Raw genomic sequence first — 7,709 nt, 5'->3', positions numbered from 1 at the left:
AAACGTGCCCTATTATGAGTTAAACATATTCCCCAAATTTCGTTTACCTATCGTTTAGGGTTTTTGAGAAAAAAAAATTAAACCAAAATTTTCAGCCATTTTTGGAGGTGTGTAGCTCCTTAGGGGAGCCAAAGTCGCCCATGGTTCATATATCAAAGTATATCATATATATGTATATCATATTATCATATATATATCATATATATATATATCATATCATATGTATATCATATTATCATTCAGATACATCCAGTATATGGTATTACACGAGTTATCGAGCCAACAACTCATCCGACAAGTCGCTCATGCTGAATACATTGGAGTGTGACGTCACAGGGTTGGAACTGCCCATGCGCTTGTTCCTGCGCCAGAACCGGCATTAATACATTACGGTCAGGAATCGTAAATTTCTCTACTTAACTCAATTAAAGTTTGTTTAAGATAACGTAAATCAGAAGCACCAAAAACTGTGTCTAAAATTTCGTTAACTGGTTTGCCAGTGTTATCTGGAAAATCGGAAGAAAGCGTGATCGAATTCTTGACAAAGATAACGTAACGAGCGAAGTTAGAAGTTTGGATGCAAGATCAAACCGTCGCCGCGTTCAAATGTCTAAGCACCGGTCCGGCATTTGAGTAACTCGATGCTGAACCGTAGTTAAACACTGATGGTGTCACATTTAACACTCAAGTACTATACTGGGGTGTTTAGATACCCAGACACCAGTTTTTGCTTCATATCTTTTAAACCAATTTTTTTCAATTATTTGGTTTTAGATATTCTTCTACTACATTATTGTCATTCATAAATCAGACATTTTTTATTTTTAACCATTTTTGAGAAAAGCAACAGTTGGGGTGGTCTGATACTCCACTAGAGCAATTGCGTTACACTTTTTTAAAGGGAGAATTATATTATAAGTACGAAGGCTTTCACGGCCGGTGTTAATTGAACTAAAATTATCGTTTTTCTTAAAAGACGCCCGGCAAAATGCGAAAGTTTCTAGTGTTAGTTCTAGTTTTAGTTCTAATTTTAGTTCAACGAGAATTATATTATTTAGTATTACATCTATGTGAATCAGTCACACTCTTTACTTATTGCGACGTCCTTTCCTGCTTCGGTCCTAGGAAAGGGGTCTTGGTGCCCTATTTTTTATGTTCGGGATGTTAACGGTCTCGGGCGCTACCTTATGTTTACAGAGTTAAGGAACTCTTTCGCCTCCAAGTAGCTTTTGGGGGTTACAGTCGGAGATTCAGGGTGTTTTAGAGAGGGTCAAAAAAATAAAAACATGCGGTTCATAAATTAAGAAATAAAATCAAAATTTATTAATAATAAAAAAAATCAACATAGGAGTTTACGGAGGAAGGTAAAAAAAATCTTTATTTAAATATATAATCGGTAAATGTCTGGCCTAGTGCAATCTTGTGGCACTCGTACTTCGGACGTGATTGAAATAATTATTCATAAGGGAATAATTGGTCTGGATGAAGTGCTACGGAAAACTCGCGGCAGCACCAGGTCGGAAAGATGTTGCGGAAAACTCGCAGCAACACCAGGTCGAGGAAAGTATTGCGGAAAACTCGCAGCAGTACCAGGTCGGAAGAGTGTTGCGGAAAACTCGCAGCAACACCAGGTCGGGGAAAGTATTGCGGAAAATAAAATCAAAGTCCCACAATTGCAAGACCAAAAAGAAACTTACGATGAAACTCGGTTATTTCCAAAACTCGGAGATTTTTCGGTGAAGTCTGGCGAACTTCTTGAAGACGGTTGATGACGGCTGAAGACTCTTGAAGACTGTCGAAGACTAATCCAGAACGGTCGAAGACTGATCAAGACAGTTGAAGACTGATTCTGACAGTTGAAGACTGGTTGAATGTGAAATTTTGACCGGCCACTTATACTTGTTCGGGGTGAAAACTGGATTTTTCCGAGGTGGGGATCGTATTGAAACAAGTTATCAAAACTAAATTATAATGTGCGGGGCTAATTAATGACAATAGCAAAATTTTAACGGCGTTATCGGATGCGGGGTACAAAATTAACTAAATCCCTTTTTTGAGCGGATAAAATTTATTAAGGAATAGCGGAGTGATAATTAATTAAAAATAATTATCGGAAAAATTTATAATATAATTCAAAAGATGCCCTTGTTTATGTAGAAATTTACAAAAATATAATTAACAAAATCGGTTAGCGTTTACGGCACTTACCTACATAAACGTTTTCCCGACCGCGTGTTTCACGTTAACTTCGATTAATCAGTATTAATGAACGCGCACTTCAACACAAAGTAGCTTCAGCAGTTGGCCGGTGTCCGGGGCAATCCTATACGGGTAGTATTTTCCATGGATGACCATCAGGAATGAAGTAAATTAATTAATTAAGATGCGGGATGATTTTGGTTAATAATCATGTTAATCATAATCGGATCGTCTTTAGAATCATTCAACGGTTATTTCATGATACTAGTAATTGTTTGAAATCGGTTTGATTGTTCTAGGATTTCTAATTCCGCATCATAAAAAAAATAGTCGCTGTACGGTAGCTGAACGGTAGCTCGCTGGCTGCTGAAACTAACACGGGACGGTCGGCCTTGTTTACAGTAACACCCTGATTACTGATTACTGATACTTCTTCGTATTTTACTTCGTTGCGGTGTTATTTAATTATTTTAAATAACAATTTTCAGAAACCATGTGCTTTCGGTAATTACGTCGTTTGGCGATTTCCACTAATTGCTTTTGTTTATTTGAAATTCGGTCAGGAAACGTTTTCAGAAAAAGGTTTAACGGTTTTAAATGAATTAATATGAAAATTTGAAGTTTAATTAAGGAAATTAAGAAATTAAGGAAAATGCGAATAAAGTTGCATATGTGGGTGGTGATAAGGTATCAATTTTTGGATTTTTCTAAATCGGGCGGAAACTGTAGGAGGTCGGGGTAATGTGGGAAGTATATTCGGATGTTATTAATTTTTCGGAATTAAAAAAAAAATGTTACTTCGTTACATTATTAACGAAGAAACGTAGTTTATTTTTAATTATATTATTTGTATTTTTTTACAATTAGATGACTTATTTCTTTTCAACTAGAACATTTCTTTCGACTGTTTATAATTAACGCGCTCGTACTTCTGCGTCGAGACCATAAGACCGGTACAATATTGTGCTGCTTAAGTTTTATGTGTCGAGAATATTTGACTACACAAATCGTACATACGTGATTCTCCGGTGTTTTGCATTCTATATAGAGCGACTGTAGCGTACACATAGAAATTATAACTTTTATCAAATTACCTTATTATCATAAATTACCTTTGTTACCATTTTTGTTGATTTCGATGTAAATATCATTCGATTATAAGCAACCAACCAGACAACACGTCTGCCTTTGCATTTTAATTTTTAAAAACAGTTAAAATTATTTAATTACTACAACTCTTTAGCGACCAAGAGGTTCTACTTCATTTATTCGCCAATCTTTGTCTTCGCAGATATTTCAGTACTTCCTCACACGTTGTATCTACAACACAAACAGGATTCTACTAAATTCCTTTCGGCTGCTAAGGGAAATTCGATAAATACTAATGACAAAAAATTATTAACGTGATCATTAAATCTTAGAAGAAATTACCCTTTCATATTTATTATAGCCGATGTTAAAAAAACAATTATCTGTGCCGATTTTTTACATAAATACGGTATCTTATTAGATATTAAAAATCGTCCTTTAATTGATTTGGAAACCAATCTATGTTCAATACGTTTAATCCAACGAACTAATTCAACTTCACCAAAACTATTTTCTATTGAAACGAAATTTAAACAACTTTTAAAATGCTACTCAAAATTAATTTCTCCCCCAGATTTTTCTTCCCCAGTGATGCATTCTACAAATCACCATATCATTAAAAATTTAATATTGCTAAAAAAAAATTTGAAACTATCGTATCTTTAGGTATTTTTCATCATTTTCGTCCATGGTTGGGGACCCTGTGGAGATTATCATCATCTAAATTTTAACTGTTCTTGATCGTTACCCTCTTCCTCATATACAAGACTTCAACTTGCATTTAAATAACTGTACAGCACTGTTTCTTTAAAAGAGCTACAAAGATTCTTAGGTATGATAAACTTTTATCATATATTCATTCGTTCATTCATTAGCACCACTGTATAATTTAACACCTGGTCTAAATTCTAGTAAAGACAAATCAATCTCTTCATGTTCAAACAAACATGAACTATCATTCACTCAAGAACTTCTTACTTTTACGATAACACTTGCGCATCCATCTATTCATGCGTCGCTTTCGTTAACTACTAATGCTTCAAATATAGGTATGGGAGCAAGGTAAATCGAACATTGTGGCAGACACATTGTCACGAATCAATGTCGATTGCCTTGAAGATCAATACCCAAACTTACAGATGATTAAAAATGCTCAGGACCAAGATCAACAATTACCTTATTTAATCAACAAACAATCAGCTTCCAAATGCAATTATAACTAACTTATATTTTTATCTGAAACAAAAATTGCAGGCTAAAATTTAGTACTTTGGTGCGACATTACTTTGACATCCCCTAAAATATATATACCTTAAAAATATAGAAGAGTAATTTTTAATAAATTTCATTCTTTAACTTATTCAGGTTTTCGTTCTACATTACACAGTGTTAAATCTCGCTTCATTTGGCCTCATATGTCAAAGGACATACAATTTTGGACAAGAATGAGATGTCTCCAGTAGCAGAAAACAAAGATCCATCAACATACCAAATCCCTTGTTGAGAAAATATCCATTCCTAAAGGACGATTTCAGCATATCCATATAGATTTATTAGGACCTTTAGTATCTTTAGGATGTTCTTATGTCCTCACAGTAATCGACCGCTTCACACTTTGGCCTGAAGCTTATCCTATAAATGATATTTCATCTTCTTCAGTAGCAAACACTCTTCTCCGTGAATATCTTTCCAGAATCGGCATACCACAATCTATCACACCCTTTTACAATTTTACAAGCACAGGACTCTCAAAACCGCCATAACAGCCATAGGAAATGTCGATAGGTGGAATCACGAACCACCAATAATCCTGTTGGGACTCTGATTCTCTTTAAAAGAAGATCGGCGTTGTTCTCCCGCTGAGTTAGGCAACCACTTTGTCTTCCTGGAGAATTTTCTATAAATTCACATCATTCTGTTGACACAGAACCTCTCCTATCTAGTTTGCGCAATACATTTTCAAATTTAAAGCCTGTACCAATTTCATTCCGTTCTACTTCTAAACCTTAATAATCAACCTTAAGAACCGTACATAAGAATTTGTTAAATACTAAATTTGTGTTTCTAAAGTTAGAACATCGTCCATTCCTCTCTCTGCAGTTAGAAGGGCCCTTCTAAATTATAAAAATATTGAAAAAAAAGCTTTATTATTTCGCGAAATAACAAAAACTTACTTTTAGTATTCATCGTTTACAACCAACATTTTCTTTAAACGACAACGTCATTAATTTTTGTGACAATGTCACTATTAAACAGAAAATACATAGTCACCTGTCAGTTTTGACAACCTTATTTTAAAATTGTTATTTTGAATTACTTACAGTTTACATGTAGCGTACTTATCTATTAAAAATTATTAGTTTTTTGTAAAAGATCTAGTTTACGTTATTTTGGTTAGTATGATTTTATTTATAAGTACGAAGGCATTCACGGCCGGTGTTAATTAAACTAAAACTAGAACTAACACTAGCACTATCATGTGGCATCCGAACGTCAAACATTTTTTTCAAAAAACGCACGGGTTAACCCGAAAGTTTCTAGTTGTAGGTCTAGTGTTAGTTCTAGTGATAGTGCTAGTGTTAGTTTTAGTTTTAGTTTAATGATTTTGTTTATTATTTTCATTATGTTTTTCGATTTTGTCAATGAAATAGAACATTAAAAATCAATACGTGTTTATGGCATTGTTAGAGTTGGAAATATTATTTATAATGAATACTAACTCCACAACGGCTTACAAAAGCAGAATCATTTTTCACATAAATTACACCAAATAGTGGTCATGTTTGTTATGAAATAATATTGAATTATAAAGAACATATTGAAATATGTTCTTATTTATACTGTAGTTAGAAACGTGGTGTTACATCTCTCCTTTTTTATTTATTTTTTATTGATATTGTAGTAATTCAGGCTGATACGAGTATCTGATAGTATCTGATTTCATTTTTAATGAAAAAATATGACTACGTTTTCACCTGTCAGTTGAGAATCGATATTGCTCATGAAATTATCGATAAAACTTCTTACAAAAACTTATTAATGCGATCTTTCACTTAATCAATTATAATCTATGCCGTAATATTTCTAGAAAGTAATAAAATTTCCATATCCATTCCAAAATCTTATTTTAAAAATTCACCGATAATGATGGACATTTAAAACCATATTGTTCCTGAAATTGAAGAAATTAACCAACAAATCGATAATAATATCTGATAATCATTATTTTTGGAAAAAAGAAAACATATTTGAACTATTTTGATCGACATTGCATGTCGTTCCGAAATTTTACATAAATTATCTTTTAACGTACTTTGTATAACCAAAATTTATATTATTTTTGAAATAATCCACGATTGTCAGTAGCATAGTCGCTACGCATTTGATAGAAAATTGAAGAACCGACACTTGAAAAAATAACAATAACAATCAAAGTTGAATCGTAGAAGAAGACGCACCCTTTTGTTGTGAACGCGTTCGACAATGAAAATATACTAAAAAAAAAAACATAACCCCGATCATAGTGAAGAAGAAGAAGAAATAACCTAATGTGAGTTTGAATATTAAAAAAAAACTAGCAATTAAAAAAAAACTAATTTAATCAAGTGTATAAAATTGTTTATTAAAAATTCGTGAACATTTAAAACACTAACTGAGACGATAATCAGAATACAAAAAGGAAGAATAAATTAAAACAATCGATTTGGATTTGGACATCTAGCGTGAGAGTGTGGAATCACCGAGGATTTAAGTTGATAGAGGAGGCGTATATAGAAACCATTGTTTGAAGGAGAAACAATTTACTTGTAATTAAGATAAGTCTTTGATTAATTTTTTTTGTTGTTCATTAAAAATTCGAATTTTGAAAATTTTATTTTGATTTAGGATATTCAGTCCGAGTTAACAACATCAAATGATATAAAATTTAAGTTCGTATTAATAATTAAATAATTTATTAAGTTGTTTTTTTTGTTTTTTTTTAATTAAATTTTTAATTCATCGATATATATATCATCAATATTCAATCGTTCACCAATACAATATATTTTCATATAAGTACGAAGGCTTTCACGGCCGGTGTGAACCTTCTTCAGAAACTGGTTCGAAGTCACTTCGAGTTTCTGAAGAAGGTTGCAACATGGCATCCGAAACGTCAAACCTTTTATTAAAAGACGCACGGCAAAACCGGAAAGTTTCTAGTGTTAGTTCTAGTTTTAGTTCTAATCTTAGTTTAATATATTTTCAAGTGAAAAAATCGCAAAGTGGACAGTTGGCGGCACACTCAAAAATCGGGTACTTTTTTCATTTACTTCGCGATAAAAAGAAAACCGCGGAGCCGAAAATTCAAATTCACATTCAATGGTACGTAGAAATGTTTAGTAATTACAACAAACTTTACCGCAATCTTTTTCATCAAGCGG

This window comes from Onthophagus taurus, chromosome 4 (assembly GCF_036711975.1).
Source record: "Onthophagus taurus isolate NC chromosome 4, IU_Otau_3.0, whole genome shotgun sequence".
Classification (NCBI taxonomy): Eukaryota; Metazoa; Arthropoda; class Insecta; order Coleoptera; family Scarabaeidae; genus Onthophagus; species Onthophagus taurus.
The sequence above is the reverse complement of the archived record's forward strand: the minus strand, read 5'-3'. Positions refer to the sequence as shown.